Consider the following 17,814-nt stretch of genomic DNA (forward strand, 5'->3'; position numbering starts at 1 on the left):
AAACTGCTTGTGTGCATCAGGTGGTGCTGGGTGCTAATCTCAGTGGACCGACCAAATGTAGTGCCTGCCTTGAATGCTTTTTGTTTGATGATCCTTGGTGGACTTGCTAAGTGCATTAGTCTGTTGATGCTTAGAGTTTCCTAGCCCTCGGGAGCAACACATCCTGTGAACACCTCTGTCTAACGTAGAGTTTGATTTCAAAGAGAAGCCCATGATGTGGAACTGGCATTGTGTTTACAGAAACTTACTATATATTTTCCTTAAAGAAACAAGAAACCTTATAGCGGTTTTAAAAATGAAATACAAGGTTTTTACAGGAATAAAATGCTTGCATTATCCCTCAGTATAGCCATTTAGTCCCTCTCTACAACAGTAGCAATTTGTTTTAATTTTCTATTTTTATTTCTCTTTCTGTCATGATTTTCTCTTGATTCAATTCCTTTTCTTTCCTGTCACTGTGGATGCTGGTCCCTGGTCCAATTCTTAACAGCATTTGTAACTACAGTTTATGCCCTCATCTCAAGGAAAAGAACCCAGTCTTATAGGCAGCACCCCTATTAATTTCACAACTTCGAATCTGTAAGATTTTCTTTTCCCTTTATTGTTTGTTTGTGTTCTCTTTCAAATGTTAATAGAACTTGGCCCGTTTCAGGCAGGTCTTTATTGAGAAACTGACATATAAATGCACTGACTCCCTTTAATGACCATTTTGATTACTGCCATTGTGTGTTCTCCAGTTATAGTGTGACGTGAGTTGTAAGTCTTGAGATCTCTTCTCCCCTTGTATTATTCCTCTTCACCAAAATATTTAGCCACCAGGAAGCCCATTTTTCACATAAGTCAAATTTGGTTAAATATGGTGCTAAAATACACAGAATTGCTATGGTGTCTTTCTTTCCCTAATAAAAACAAGAAAGAATTTAGGATGTGTATAAGGAAAGGTTTAATACACAGTGGAGAACCCGAGATTTCTTTTGGAAAAGAGCCTTTACCAATCTTTATTGAATTTGCTCGTCTGCATGAAGAAAAGAACTGTTGTTTTGTTATCTAGCAGCTGTAGGAAGATTGACAGCTACAAATTGCAAATCTATGAAGGATCTGCCCATGACACAATTTTTAGTTCATTTAGATCGTTATCCTACACATCTTGTCATTTGCAAAATTATATAAACAAGACCAGTAAGTTTGTGGAGAAGATGTAAATGCAGTGAATATACTGTAAAGATTGTGAAGCTCTTTGGGATAATTAGCAGAGGCTTGCCTGAAATATGACATTACTACAGTAAATTTAATTCAAATAGGAACACACCATTGAAAAAAATATATTGTAGAAAAGAATTACATATTTCAAAACATGCTAGCTCTGTCAGAAGAACATTAAGTGTAGTAGTCTTTTTGTTAAGATAAAGAGAACATCACTGATGTTGTGGTGTGCTTTGCATTTCTAAATGGAATCTAATGAATTACAAACATTCATTATGCCACAAGCAATTGCTGAAACTTCTCAGCACCCCAAAATAGAGATTTATTTATGTGCTCATATTTGCATGTTTTCTGATTATGGTGTCATTGTAAAAATAGAAATTAAAAAACCCAACAATTGTTCTGAAATTAGTTCTCTCCTAGCTCCAGATCTTTGGTTGGTCTTCCGCTGTCTTGGAAATTTATGTTTAAATACCTCAGTGTATTCAGGTTATGGAACTTTCTGTTGGGAAGTGTGAGAAAGCTACAGGAGGGGGTCTGAGAGCATTCTTTCTTGGATCCTGGAAGAGTTAAGGGCATATAATCTGCAGCAGCAGAAGGTCAGGTTTACCAAACGTCTGAGAAAGAAGGTAGCTGAAATTTTCAAAGGTCAAAAAGAGCAATGTGCTAAATTTAAAGGACATCTTGCATAAATATTACTTTTCTTAACGTGTTAAAATTTGAAAAAAAATTTCTTGGTCTGTGTTTTTATCTAAATGTTTAACAACTCAGTCTTTCTTGAACATGTTATTTGTAACACAATTACTGTTTTTCTAATGCTGTATCCTTCTCTGTGGACTCAAGAATGAGCCACTGGAAAGGGTCTGTATTTATAGGCCCAAACCAATTTAGAGCTTTTGAATGCCTCAGTTCATGGCTATACTTGGCACTGTACACTGTGGACTGTCACTTTCCACAAATGGATTTCTTTGAAACATGTGGGTCTTTGGAGTTCAGTTTCATCCCACCTCCTCTTGGGTGCCAGGAGAGCACAGCAGAGGTGGTGCCACCGCCAGGGATGGATGGAGTGGAGCCCCTCACGTGTCCCCTTGTGCTCTGGCACTGGGGTTGACATGCTGAGGGTCGAGACAAAACTGGGTGGTTCCTTTGGGCATGTGCATGGAGTGGGAGGATCACATTCTCTGCTGTTCACAAGGAGAGGTACTGAAAATTTATTATTGAATTCTGCTGCTCTTTACAACTGGTTTTAATTTATTTTTAAATACTGTCTCTTAAACCTTTATCTTGGGAATTAATTCCTGCCTTGGCACTGTATTTCTAAATTAACTCAAACCCAAGTGGATTCAAAATTCAGGAGACCCTTTTATAAATGACTGTCAATGACAGATGATGAAACATGGGCTGGAGAATACATAGCAATTTATCTGTTGGTTGTCTGTGCCATACTACAGCTACATTGATTATTCCTGAAACTCCAGGTGATTCTCCTGGAGCACATTATGGTGAAACAGAAAATTGCAAATTCCTGCACATCTGCAGGAACTCTAGGTCTTAAAGCCAGTCCTAGGTTTGATCTGAAGTAAGCAAGTATTGTTGGTCCCTCAAGGAAGTGCTTAATGCTCATCTCTTTTCCAGACAAGGATACAGTCAGTAAGCATGGCAGGTATGGGAAGTTTTAAGGGAGAAAAGTCTGTGTCTCAAATTATGGTGATATTGTGGATACATTAATTGTGAAGTAATGTAAATGGTATCCAGAAAATCAGACAAATCTTCAACACAGTTATTAATCAAACTAAGAGAAGGGGAAAGAAATATGAAGTATTTTTGAAGGCTGATACTGGGCAGTGTCTCACAGCTAAAAATGAATGTTATTCAATGAGAGAATGAGGGAGGGGTTTTGGGGGAGGTTTTTTTTTCTGGTTTTTTTTGTTTTTTTTTTTTGGTGGTATAAAACAACTGTTTCTTCCCTTGTAAGCTGAAGATCACTTGACTTTATCATACAATTCAGGTATTTGAGACTAGCCTTTTTTGGCAAGGAAGAGTCATTGTGTTTCTCAGTGTGCTCTGCTCCTGTGGCAGGCCTGCAAACGCAGTAAGTGCTTACACTGCTGTTAGACAAGGGTCTGCTTCTTTAGCTTAAGTAGGAAAGATCTCCACTTGGAAGAGAAGCTTTTGAGTCCTTTCTTCCAAAGCAGGAGGAGTTCCTATCAGTTTTGCAGTAGTACTTTTAAGCAGCTTCAATTACATATTCTTAACTTTGTTTCGCTAGCGGGAGATCCCCTTTCAGTATCTCTGACCTTTTTCAGTGAGGTTAGCTTAGCTTCTGCTGAATCCACCCTGCCTGTTCTGCTAGGTTGTAATTCCCTTTACAAAGTCCACTTTTACCTTTATTTTGTGACTTCTGGTTTTGATCATATTCCTTCAATTCTCAGAAATATTTTGTATTCCTTAATCCTTATGTTTCCTGCTGATACACCACTTCTGTCTCTTTTAGTCTATCCAAAGAACCCAATTCCTTGTACTCCAACTGTTTGGTTTGCTCACTAGCTCGAAGATCTCTTTACACCTACAACTTTTTCTTCCACTTCAAAGCTAGTCATGACAATGTGACATATTTTCTGTATCCAGCTGTAGCCTGTTTCTGAACTGGTATGTTTCTGAACTTGAATTTTCATGCCACTAACACTGCACGTGAAGTTTTCTCTGTGAAGAGGGTTCATCCTGACAAATAGTGTTACTATGAAAGCAGGCAATACATCCATGTTCTTGAAAACAGCAGAATTGCATCCTGAGGTTGAGAGCAGAACCATTGCACAGAATGGCTGAGACCTGTGATCCTAATTTTCTTTGTTAAAAGGTAACTGACAAACTGCTGATGAATTCTGTTTGCTTCTAAACCAAAAAGAGCCGTGTTCTTGAGTCAATAGCCTTGCTCCTTTTCCTTGCTACTCTTCCAAGGCTCAAAACTTTGATATAAATTCCTTTCTACAGAGCTAGTTTTGGTCTACAATGTGTTACAAGGCTCTTTGGGAGAGGCTGAAGTACAGATCTTGGCTGTTTTTGTAGTTGCTCTAAAAAGGAGTAGTCCAGCCCTACAACTCTTCCTGACTAGTAGTGTCTTGCTTGTTTGTAATGGGAAATACTATTGCGATTCCAATATGGACCAAATTTTTAAAATCTGCTTTAAAAATGCTTTAATCTCATTTGTTTGTTGGTGTGTGGTAAGGAAAAGAGTGAGTTCTTCACATATAATGAAAATGAACAGTAGAGAATCAGACATAACCAACCTGAAAATGTTAGATTATAACGTTCAGCATCTTTGAATTGGGGTTGAGGTGAGGGAGGCCCACTTATACTTTGTCATTTCAGGTAAGTATTACTTTTTTCACTTTCCCATAATCAAAGAGCAGGTGAATTAACCTGTCTGGGGCTGTAAAATTAAAAAGAAAAATTGTCTTCAGAAGGATTGGAAATCAACCATTTATTTCACAAAGCAAAAGATCAAGATGAGACTTTTCAGCTATAAATGAGAAATTACATAAACATTATTAGCATGAAAATGTGTGTTTATAGTGCAAATTCTAATGTGGTAATAAATACCTTTTTGTTTCATAAAATAACATAAAAAGTGAAAAATCCTAGCATATAAATGGTAGTCAAAAAGTCAAGTATCTAAATCCAAATTTTTTCTAAACTAAAACTTAATGTTTTCTAGACAGTCTCCTTAGATATCTCACTCCTTTTCTGGCAATAAGTCAAATCTTTTTCCTGTTTGAAAATGGACAAGGTCCATTCTTTCTCCAAATTGCTTGAGGAGAGAAGCTTTTCCTGCTCATTGCCTGGATAGCTCCACCAAATTTAAAAAAACCTAAACAACTAAATAAATCTGAGGAGGGTTTTTCCATATCCCTGAATATGTAAGATAAAATGTGTTGAACACATGCTGAATTTCCAGAGAAAACAGCTGTTTAACCCTAAACTCAATGGAGAATTTCCCACACTTATAAAGTAGCAAGTTTTTCTTCTTCCATGTGAAGCATTACTCTCTATCATGAGGACACATTAAAAATTATTTTGTTTTGATCAAATGTCAAGTCTTTTCACCAATACAGGAAAGCCTTCAGATTTTCCCAGGAAAACATTACTTGTCCCTGTTAAAGCATTCCCATTTCGTCTTAACAAATTACATGCAGCAAACTGAAGCCCTTGCTTTATCGTACATGGCTGATGAATAATTTATTTTAAAAACACAAGAAAGGGAAAGAAAAAGCCTTTATGTAACATATCCATGTAATGACATTTGGAACAGGAGATGTTTGGCAGCTTTGGGCAGGCACACAGCTCCTGTCCCGTCTTGGGCATGCCATGGGTAGTCTGGAATCTTCCGTGTGCAGATGCCCAGGCCTGCAGGGATGTGTCTGTGCTTGAAAGCCAGCTAAGTAAGAAAAGCAGTGTGAATTAACACAACTGGAGCACTCCACTGCTACAAGGACTCCTGCATAGTTTGAGATTTCCCACTTTATACTTCTGCACACAGTGTCCCTGTGAGTGACTTTTTCTTGGAGGATGGAGCTGTACGCTGAAACCATTACACTGTGGGCATGGAGCTGGCATGTCTACAAGTGCACGGGTGAGGGGGAGAAATTACCTGGTGATGATGGCAGCAGAGATTTCCATAGCAATCCAGCCTAGGATGACTGCCTTACTCACAATGGTGATGGATGGGTGCAGAGTGGAAGGGACTGGTACGAGTGTAGGTATTTATTGGCTTGAAAGTAAGCTGGAGTGAAGATAAAATGCAGTTAAATCTGGGTGCACTGCAGTCTGAGAAGTAACACTGCTCTGCAACCACATTCCCTTGTAGAAATGGTCACACACATGGTTCAGCTCATGCTCTGTGAGTATGGAATTTCTGAAAATGGAAGTTATTTCCAAAAGGGGATTTACCTTGTTAGGCTTTCAGTTGTTTAAAAGATTTTTGTAGTGTAACTTTGGATGTGATGAGAGAAAATACATAATTTTCATGGGGCTTTTTGCTTTATTGAAACTGTAAATGTAGAGCTCTTCTTCCTTGTGCATTATTTCAGTGTGCTCTGAGCATCTACCAGACATACTCATTGAGAAATTGTTGGAAATGTTTTCACCACTTTGTTTTCTGGCAGACAGTTGTAATCCAGTTTGTCAAATGAATTTTCTTGATTGCCTTGCAGCATATGCAAAGTACTTAAAATTGTTGTAATTGCGTCTGAAGAGTTGGGGTGGGGGGAGAGAACAACACAAAAGAAAACAAGCAAAAATCCAGCTTTCTATTATTATGTAAGTATAAAAGAAAATTATACTGTATAAAGGCAGCACAAAAAATACAACAGGGGTAATATAATGACAGCAATCAAATCCTTCTGAATTCTGTACAGTGATTGGTCAGGGCTGGGGAAACACAGATTGCTGTGTAAAACATTGAACAAACTAAACTTAGACTATCAAACGCATTTACTGTCTGACTTTCACTCAAATATAAATATTTGAGTTGCCAGTTCTGCAGAACTCTTCCATGTGGGGGATCTTGCTAAGGTTCAGGGGTATCCCTCTGCCTCCAAGTCTACTGTTCAAAACTGCTATAATCAATTTCACTTCCACTACTGTGATATTTAATGTATTTTAGAATGCTTGTAAGCAATTGTTATCTCTCTCTTTCTGCAGAATTTACACTTATGCTGAGTTTGTTGCCTACACTGAAGAAGGGAGAAATGTTTTTTCTGCGTTATTATGATGTTTGGGTTATAGGTAGTCTTGGGTTTTTCTTTTAAGTTAACTTACATTTTTCTTACCAAAATCATGCTTAAAATATTTGTCAGGAATCCGTGGAGGGCAGAGGTATAAACTCTTAGCAAACAGACAGGGCTTCATAGTGAAGTGATAAAACACTTTGCAAGATTCATGGTATGAATTAAGCTGCTAGCTGATTAGCTTTTGCAGCAATTTTTCCAACCACTCAAGAAAGGCCAGTGTGTGGTACAATAAATCCAGAGATCTTAGAGCTGATATTCCTGTATCTTAGCCTCTTGCTTTCTAAAATGCCAGCAGTCCTTGTAAATCAGGAGGTTCTGCTTGGTATTCTGGGCAGTGTGCCTTTGGAGCCAGGCTGGAGGGAGCACCATGATTGTTGCCTTTTGGCTGAAACCCTCAAGAGTTTTCTGGAGAAAGCAGTGTGGGAAAAGACCTTCTCGATTTGTTGCCAGGAGGTGTCACTGCAGCTCAGGAGTAACTATTTCATCCCTTGAGACCCGTTTTTGTGGTGTCAGGGTCTCCTCTGAGTGCTGGTGCCGTGGGGCGCAGCAAGGCCTGGCTCTTTGTCACAGCACTGAAACTGTGCAGGTTATTAATTGACATATAGACAAGTAAAGAGAAGATGCTGCTGTGTACTGTGTTGCTTCCCAAAAAGGCCCTTTCTGCATCCATAGTGAATATGCAGTGCTGTGGTATTGGGGCCTCCTGCCTTTGGGAATTTGTGTGTACATGGGGCTACCTGGGGCAGCTGTTTGTGCTGCCCTGGTCCCGTTCACCTCTTGGGGTTGTAGCAGAACCTCAGCAGTCACTGATCAAATCTTTCCTGCTGGAATGAGCATGGCAAGATATCTGGTGAAAATGTCAGGCTGAAGAAGCTGGGGCCATGAGTAGTTTTGGGAATCATATCCTTGAAAGCTACTGATAGCAATCTTCCAAAACAATTTAAATAATTTATTTTAATGCATGAGGAGCTTTTTATTCACAATCAGTTTTGCACAGCATATTATATGTATTTTATACAGCCTGCTAATGAGTTGAAGACTTGTTAATTATATGTGTGTGGAATGGCATAGCTGCTGAATTATGCACATTATTTTTCTTTACAATGAAGCTTTCCTCTTAACTGTATCCATACTGCTTGAAATGTGCACCTCTGGCTGCTGATACAAACCCCTCTACTGTCACTTCATTATTGTAAATCTTCAGGTTTTGGTGATATGAAGGATTAGTCTAAAAGGTGGGAGAGTTAGTTAGGCAACAAGACAATCTACTGTTTAAAAGCAGCTTCCTGTGCTGCATAAAGCAGCTGTTGGGAATTTTATATCCCCTGAAATAAAAGAAAAAAAGTTTGATAAAGGAGTATAAAATCTGTAATGGTTCACTTAATTTTCTTCCTTCATCTGTTTGGTCTGTAATTCATTACAGTTTTCCTATTCAATATTGTCTTTTTGAGGTGGAAAACAAAAAAAAAACCTCCAGGAAAAACTCAGCAACAAAAACTGAAATTATAGGTGATATTTACAGCAAAATATTTTGTAAGACCAGATCAGTGTTGTGAGAATTGGAATATACATAAAGATAGGTGCCCTGTTTCCTGAATTTATGTTTACAAAGTTTTTAAAATGTAGTGGCAAAGCTGATCAGCAGTTTCTTACCTTGGTAAAATCTAGAAAGCCACAAAAATATGCAATGCTGATGATACCAGTAACTTACTGAACAACACATTTTAATGTAAACTTTGTGTCTAGTATAGAATTTAAATCATTACATGGAAGTAAGATTTTCAAATTCCCTCTGTCTTTTACAATGAATTATTCATATTAATGAATACTCATATCTAGCTCAGTCTGTTGAATGAGAATGATGTTTCATTTACATGTGTTGGAGGTCATGCTCGTAGATCTTGGGGAAACATGGAACCTTTGCTTTTGCCAAGAGCTTTAACCCTCACACATATTTACACTGTGGGGCTGCTAAAGTCTGGCCATGGCGTGCTCTTCAGTGTGGTGTGTCCTGGAAGCCTCCACCCGTGAGAGACGGGCAAAGAAACTGAGACCCTGGAAAGAAATTAAGACCCTGGATGGAAAACTTGGAAAATGTTGTGAGCTGGATGTTAGGCACCTCTGTCTCTTAATCTTCTCCTGGTGCTTCCAGGTTTCATTCTGACACTCAGTGTGGTGGTTTGGATTTAGCAGCCTTGAGTTGATGGAGATCAGGATGTGTTGGCAGCTTTTTCAAGTCAGTGTTGGACTACCCAAATTACTGGGCTGTGTCCCCTCCCGAGGGGTGGGCTCTGTGGGCTGCTGAGGAAACACTCTTGCATTTGTGCAGGTGCTGTTGGGAAGCAGGGGGAGTCTGAATCAGGATTTCTGTCATGTTGAAAGTCCTGAACTTTAACAGTGTCATGATTGCAGCAGGGCTGGTGGGCTGAAAGTCTGAATTGCTTTTCAGTAGCAAACACTGATGGCATTTTTGTGTTTGTTTTTGAAAGAAACACCCAAAAAACAAACAAACAAAACCCACAAAAAAACCCAACCTCCAAAAAACAACCCAGACAAAAATCACCCCAACAAAAACTTCTCAGTTTTCAGTTTAGAAAAGGTTGGGCTCCTTCTTCTTTTTTTTTTTTTTTTTTTCTTTGTGATGATAATTGTGTTGTAAAAACTCAAATTTGTGTGAGTGGGTAGGAAAAAGTAATTTTGCTGAAGATTGCTGAAACTTTGTGGGGAATGGAGAGGGAAGAAAAGCAAAGCCATAGTACTAATATTATATGTTTAATGAAAGGAAATACAGCTTAATTTATTGTCCTACATTTTTTAGTTCTCAGATGAGGGAGTTGTATATGGCTAAAATAGGCTGAAGAAGATTAGTGGTCCATCTTGATCACAGACCCAGGCTACATGAAAATCAGTACTGCCTTCAACAAACAAGATATTTGTAAAACTTTCACCTAAAGAACTGGTAAGAAGCTGTTCATAAGAGCAGCATTAGTGAGCTTCAGGCTGAGCATCTTCTACGTTTTCCTCTAGTTCTGGGGATATTTTTGTGATTCACAAGCTGCATTCTGGGTATGTCCATCTTAGACATGTACTCTTGGGGAGAGGAACAGGTACAAGGAAAAACGTCCTAAATTAGCCTGAAGGTTTCTTCAGTCTTTGCTATTGTTTATACAGGGTGTTCAGGAGATTTCATTTGTTGTGCTAATGTCAGCTTGTTTCAAACAAGCTGTGGAATGACTGTTAGACAGATGATGAGCCTTAAAGGATTACGTACATCCTTCATCTAGGTGCTGCTGCAATAGAAGCACAGTAACAATAATCAGCTTAGTTAAGTTCAGACAGGTGGTCTAAAGGGAAACATTCATTTTCCCTCCATCCTCAACAATGGAACATGTGATTATATAGAAAACTAGAGAAATTTCTTAGGGCCATTTTCAAGTCTTATATTCTAGGGAGCTAGGGTTGTTTTGGTTTCCTGGGTATTCTTTTAATACGGTGATTTTGTGACATTGTAACATGGCATGGACATGAAGAACTTCAATTTCCTTATCTGCTTTGTAAAGTGGTATATCAGGGCAAGATGGTGAGTGGATTTCCCTTCCTAGCCAGCTGATGACCTTGCACTTGTTCAACTTTCGGTAATGAAAACAAATAGCTAGTTTTGTTTTGTGGGTTTTTTTTCTTTTGCTGTACACAATATTGATTTTTCTCTTCCTACTTTGGAAATGTAGGACCTTTGCAAGTGAAGAGAATTTTTCTGTCCGTGGTGTGGAAAGCCATGAAAGCAGCTTTCAGGAGAGCTGAGCTGGGACTCTGGGCAGCTCCATGGCTTCCTCCCTTGGGTCAGCTGCCTGCCTCAGACCCGAGGGGTGCTCAGGGTTATCTCATGTGGAACATCTTTGTACTTAAGGCTGAGGGTTAGCTCTAAAACAACTCCTAACCACTGCACCTTTCCCAGTAGCTTGGGACTTCTGCTTCCACAACAGACACGTTCTGTTTTTCTCAAGTTGCTAATGTCAAAATTAGCTTATCTTGGCAATAAACTCCTTGCTTTGTATATGTAAATGCCAAATTAAAGTGATATACCAAGTATTTTTATACCTAGAAATAACTGTAAAACCAGGAAAAGGATATGGAGCTGTGCAATTACTTGTGAGGATTCCGAGACTGAAGGAGTTATTTTTAAGCATTTCATTACAGGGCTTAATTAACTGCTTGCCAAACTTGGTAGGTTAATGTCAATTGTTCACAACCAGTTTGGAGTACAATTTATTGTACTGTCTTGGAGAAAATTCATGTGACCAAGAAAGTGTCTGAGGTAATTGTTTCTGTTGTGATTTAGAAATATTTTCTTTCCTACAGCATTCCTTTGGGTGCTTTCTGTGATTGGTATGAAACCATGATAGCTTTTATTTAGGGAAAAGGTATTTCTACTAAGGACATTTATGGCAAAATATAGTAAAAGTAAACACACAAAAGAGGCACAGTTTTAAGACTCTGAAATAAAGCCATAGAAATTTTCGTTAATTGGAGGAATTCAGAATGCTTTTTTTTTTGCTTTTGTTTAGAGTTTATTTGGGGGGGAGGGGTTGTTTAGTTTGGGTTTTGGTTTGTTTGGGGTTTTTTGTTGGGTTTTTTTTGATTGTTGTTTGGTTTTTGGGGTTTTTTTTTGGTTGGTTTTTATAATGATTTAAAACTAGCATAAAAAATTACATGGAAATCCCTTGACCTACAGCTCAAAAAAATTGGAGGCAGTAGGTGCTGTAAAATAGGCACATTTTGTGGATTTGTGTGGGACAACCTTTAGGAGGCTATTCAAGTCTGAATATTAAACTCCACATAAGTAAATTTCAAATTAAAAGCCCAGGAAGAATTTGTATTATGTTATAAGAAACCCTTTTGTATGCATGAAGACTCTAGATATGGAAAAATGATTATTTGCTATAGTATTCTGAGCTCATTTTTTCATTTCTCCTGGATGAGATGAAAGTACATTTGGGAAGGTAGATTTTCAGATTCTTTGTCATTATCTTGTTTTTGATTCTTTATGGATTGTCCAGATAAAGGTGTCAACATAGTGCTTTATTGCAGAGAGCATCAATATGTAAAAAATGCAGGGAGGGAAAAAAAAATCTTTTTTTCCCTGTGCTGTGCCACAAATAAATTGTGAGAGAAATGAGCAAGAAACTGATTCCACTTGAATTGTGGTTGAAGAAGGGCATTTCATCCTTCTCTCTCATGCAAATCCAGTTTGATTTTTTTGGAAATGCTATTACCCTCCAAAATCTGTTCTAGCTTTCCTCATTGCAATAGCTTTTGCTTATAATAATGCACAACATACTGTATCCTTTTGGCACAGATTGATCTGGGGGAGCAGAGTGGAAACATACATTAGTGAGACAATGTAAAGATTTCACACTCCTGCTGCTTCTGTACTGCTTGTGTTTGAGATAAATGACAGACTCCAGGACACCAATTCTCCCCCTCGTTCGCACTTTCTCTAGACACCGAGGAAAAGATTCGGGAGCCTAAACATAGATATCTAATGCCATTTTAAATGCTTTGGGTACCTGAGACATCTGTCAGGGCTAGCAGGTGTGACAGATGACTTAATGCCTTTTTAGCAGCGGTTGCGAGCCAGGGTGGGATGCCCTCAGGCATCTAAAATAGCACCTAATGTGTTCCTTTAGGTACTTGCATGGCTCCTGAATGCTCTGCTGTGAAATGAAGTAGAGCAGGTAAAAATGGTTTAAACAGTTGTGTGGGCATATTTGTATGTGGTTAACCTGGGTACGGAAGTGAAAGTGATAAAAGTGAGATTTATCTAAATTTTCTTTTGTATCAATTTAAATTCCTTTAAAACTTGCTTGTAGTACAACCTCTATGCAAATTTGCAGTTGTACAACAAGTGAGGCAGGGGCTTTGTTTTTTAAATGATCAGTTACAAAGCTCTAGGTAATCCCTCCTATTAAGCTTGTTGTGTTTTGAACTACAAAGGTTGCTGCTTGCAAGCTAACGAGTGTCAAACTCCAATCACTGGATCAGGCAGGTTTCCAGCAGTTTGAACAGAAGATGACTGTTCCCATCCAGCTGGTGCCATTGTGGAGGTGAGGCTGCGGTTTGTGGAGTGCAGGGCTGTGATCAGGCAGAGCCTTTGACCAGGCGTGTGCTTGTGGGGAAGCTGTGCCACGAGCAGTGGCCTTTGTGCAGTGCCCCCACACACCTGGGCCGTACCTGCCCCTGCTGTGCCCTCCCCGTGTCTCAGGCAGGGACAGGGAGAGCTGAGACTGAAGTTCTCTCTGCAGCAGAGATGCACCGAGGAACCTGCCCCCACCTCACAGACCGTGCCCTGGAAGTGCTGTTAGTTCAGAAGTTAATGCAGCATCTCTTATTTTGAGGTGTATGGTCGCTGGGTAATGCAGATGCTTAAATAAATTCAATAAATTCTAAATGACATGTTCTGGAAGCAGTAGTTACCCATTGAGCTCTGTGATCAAAAAGCAATGTTTCAGTATTCTATTTTGTGTTAATGTTCTCTGTAGTCAATGTGTAGTTAAACCATGAGGCACAACAGGCATTAATCCCTTTTAAATATACGCCTGTCATGATGTCAGAGGTGTCGTTGGGGATGTGCTGAAGAGTGTGGTAGTGTAACTACCTCAGTGGTACAATAAGCTTTCATGAATTCATTTCTGGGGGCATCACATTGCTGCTATGAAATGAAAATTTAAATAAATAAATGAAATCCTCAAGGAGTTGCTCTGCAGTTTATAGGGGATTTTAACTGAGGTTTGGCCTCCCTGCTGCTGCATTCTGTTTCCATGTAGTGTTTGCTTTGTTCATGTCCAGAGCAGTGTGCCATGGTGCCAGCTACCAGAGCTACCAAAGCTGCAGAGCACACACACAGCTGCACTCAGTGGTCCAAGCAACTTTTCCAATATGTGCTATCCATAATTTATTCAAAGCAAGGCCAGAAATAATGTGTACTTTAAAAACAGCTTGAGTGGTGAAAACCATAATGCAGTGCAAGCCATTTTCTTCTTCTTAATAGTGCTTGACACTTTCCAGTACGGAACATCTACCTAACAAAGTACAGGAGGAGCAAACAAAAATAGGAGCAGACTTGCTTCTTGGGTTTTTTATATACAATCACAGTTAGTACAAGATGTTTTTATTTTAAAATATGGGAGTGTATATATTCATAGGTTTTAACATCTGTTCACTTCTAATTGTTTTCTTACCAGCTATTCTTAAGTGTTTCAGAGAAAGCCCAAAGGCTTATTAAAATTTCAGTGAGAAAGCTCATTTTTTAGGGCATACAAGATGTTACCTCTGAAGAAATATTAGTGAATTACTCCTTTCCCTTGACTTTAATGACTTTATAATTATACTTTGTCTTAAAGGAAATCTACACAGGTTTGCTGGTTTTCATCTTCACTGGGTAAAAAAGCTAATCTTGCCCTGGAATGTGGACAGATGAGGAAAACCATTGTAACCATTAGTTATGACTGCTTCTGTGCAGAAATTGTTTTTAACTTGATTTTACTTTGAGAAGGAAAACAAACACATTAATCCACATCCCACCCTGTTTTGGTTGCTCTCTGTGTGGTGATCAACTGGAGGACAGTGACGTAGAGCACTTTCATAGGCTGGAAGCCTATGACTGCAAAATCAACATGGAAAAATAATGTCGTGTTAAGAGATGGCATAGTTAAGAAGCAGGCAAGAATGTATTCATTTTGTTTCCTTGTGAAGTAATGTCTTGCCAGGTATGCACTTGAGAAGAGTCTTTTCTGCTAGGGCCACTGAAAATTTTTCTTGTTGTCTTTATTGTGGGGTATGATCTGTTTCCTTGAGCTATTTAGAATATTTCTTTAATTGGCTATTTGCCCATGAATATGAAATACAGAAAAAGTCTTTGGTATACCTGATATAGTGAGGGTTTTTTTCTGACATTTGGGATTTTAATGCTAAATATCTTATTTTTCTCTTATCTCTGTATTTTATGGTTTCAAAGGAGACTGGGGAAGGGGATCCCTTTGTGGAACTAGCTTGATAGTGTCTCTTACAAGCTGCATGTGATCCTGTGAAGCCACAGTCAGTTCTCTTCCTGCTTTTGTGCTCTAGTGCTGCAGCACCTAATAAATGTGTTTAAAAAAATAAAAGCAAAGCAGCCAGCAGTACTGTGACAAACATAAGGGTGAAGAAGGAAAGATAGGAATTTTCATGTTAAATCTAATGGCAAACAGAAGTGTCTAAAAATTTGCAATATTTCATAATGATGGACTAATCCAAAATAGAACAAAATTTATTCCTTATCCTTTCCTGAAGTTTATATACTCCTGATATTTGTATATCATCTGTAAATTTATGATGTTCAGCTAAACAATGCTGTCTTACTATTTATTTATTTAGTTGTCTAATTCTTAGTCCATAGCTTTAGTATACCAGGCCTTGTATGTTCATAACCTATGGAAACTCCATATTCCTGGCCTTTCGAGCCTTCTTCCTTGCCTCTGATCAATTCAGTGCCCATCCCTGGACCTCCTCAATGTTTTCTGGTGGTGACTCGTGTAATTGCACTATTGTATTTTCAGTGTTTATTCTGCTTCTCCATATGCTGATACCTTTTCCCTGTGTGTTTGCAGTTCAGATTGAAGCTAATGTGTAAGCAGGACTGTGCAGGGGATAGTTCTAGCAAATGGCACTGAACCTCCTTTAAAACTTGGGTTAAAAACCATCTGCAGCAACTTCTGCTGCCCTTCACACCTTCCTTGCTCTGTCTTCTGACCTCAGCCAGGACCCAAAAACACCTCCAGTGCAGAAGGCTGGTAGACCCTGGGGGTGTCACTGGCAATTCCAAGTCCACCTCAGTGCACTTTGGCAGCCCCAGCTGGTGTGCTGCCTAGGAGCTGTTGAGGAATTTTCCTGGCCTGGATTCTCTGCTTCCTCCTGCTCATAAACCCATTGTGAGCCACATCAAGGACTTTAAAGTGTGGAAAACTGGCATGTGCAAAATATTTTCTTTTTCCTTGTTCGTATCTCCGAACTGGCTTAACTGCAGAGGTCATGCTAGGGGAGGGCTGAATAAGCTGCCTGATAACAGGCAGTTGTTAAAGCTGGCTGGTTTTGTCCAGCTGCAGCCAAAGAGCAGTCCACGTTGTTCCCTCTGAAGTGCCCTGCCTTGTGCTTGAGCTTATTAATTTGCTATACAAGTTTGTTTTACAATTTACCACGTCTTCTACAGAGACAGGGCAATTCATTGTGTCACTCTGCCGTCACCTCTTTGTGCCTTGGTAACCACACTGGGATACTTAGGAAGGGAAAGACCTCATGGCACATTTGCTGAGGTTCTGGACAGTAAACCAGAAAACTAATTAGGTTAAGAACTGCATATTTTCACTCACTAACTCAATTCACTGGTGAGTTTATCAAGTTTTTTGTTTTTCCTTCAGTCTTTCCAGAACAAGAAAATTCAGTTGGTCCTGCTTCTTCAGTGAACTTTAAACCTTTCAAATCCTCTTTGAGCTGCACAATTAGCAGAATTAATGCTTATAAAACTTAAAATACTTTGTCTTTCAGGATGAGAGAAACAAGATAGGTGGCAGAGTTTTATTATAGGCTCTACCAGAGACCCAATTAAAGCCTGCCAAATCTTTGTCTGCAGAAACCCACTGGAAGGCTAAGCAGTCAAATCAGTTTTATAGGAACCTTATACCCCATATTTCGGTAAATGCTTTTTTGTAACTGTTGTGTGTAAAGTGAATTCAAAATAATTACCAAAATAAAGAGGCCACTGTAGCATATATACTGATGCGTGTCAAATGAATCCTTTAAACTGTTCGAAGGCTATTAAAATTGTTCTTTGCTTTCGGGGACGGATATTTCTCTCCGGGAGAAAAAACCAAGGCCTGAAATGTACTGAGTGTAATTAGCTGCAGCTTGCAGTGCCAGCTCTTCAGTGTTCGTCAGCAAGCTCTAATTCATTTCCCCCACACCTGATGATACTGCAGGTGCTGAAGGAACTCAGGAGCTTATGCATCACTAAGTGCTTGAGTGGCAAGAGATTTTGAAACATTTAAAAGAGGAAATGTAAGAGGAGAAAGAAACTCCTGATGATCTTTATAAATATAGATACATGCATCCTACACAATCCATCCTGTAGTATTCTGACGTATAACTGTAGAATGAATAACTTGGCATACTTCTCAAGACATATGAGTGTATATGAAATAATTCTTCTCGTGACATGACTCTGCCCCGTCTATAAATTATTTTAAGATGCAAGAGACTATGCATTATTCCTGCTGTAAATATAAAATTATTATTAACTGTTGGATCTTCCTATATTGACAGACGTACTGCTATTCAGCAGTTTCATTTTATTATGCATGTAAATGTGTATACAAAAAAGAAAAATCTGAATCATAATTGTGAATCCATATGCTAGAGACCTTCTTCTGAGTTTGTCATTGCAATATTTATTGAAGGAGAAGACAAAAAAGCTCTTTCAGCCTTTGAGTGTGAATCTTATGTAGGGTGAGCAAGTCTGTCTGAACTGTGTTTTTTTTTGTACATGCATGTGCACATAGTACCCATCTCATGGAGAAAAGGGGTAGGGTCATATTGTAAGCACAGAAGAAAATCATACTTCTTCCATGTGGCAGGAATGGATATTAAGGGAGGGAAAAAAGCCATATTTGAAGTAGAGGAATAAATATTCTGTTCTTCTAACTTAGTGCACAGAACTGACCTTTCTCATAAATACTTGACTCACTGCAGAAATGGTTTATGCGGTGCCCACAGGGCCTCTGTAACACATACA

Source organism: Vidua macroura, chromosome 12 (assembly GCF_024509145.1).
Source record: "Vidua macroura isolate BioBank_ID:100142 chromosome 12, ASM2450914v1, whole genome shotgun sequence".
NCBI lineage: Eukaryota > Metazoa > Chordata > Aves > Passeriformes > Viduidae > Vidua > Vidua macroura.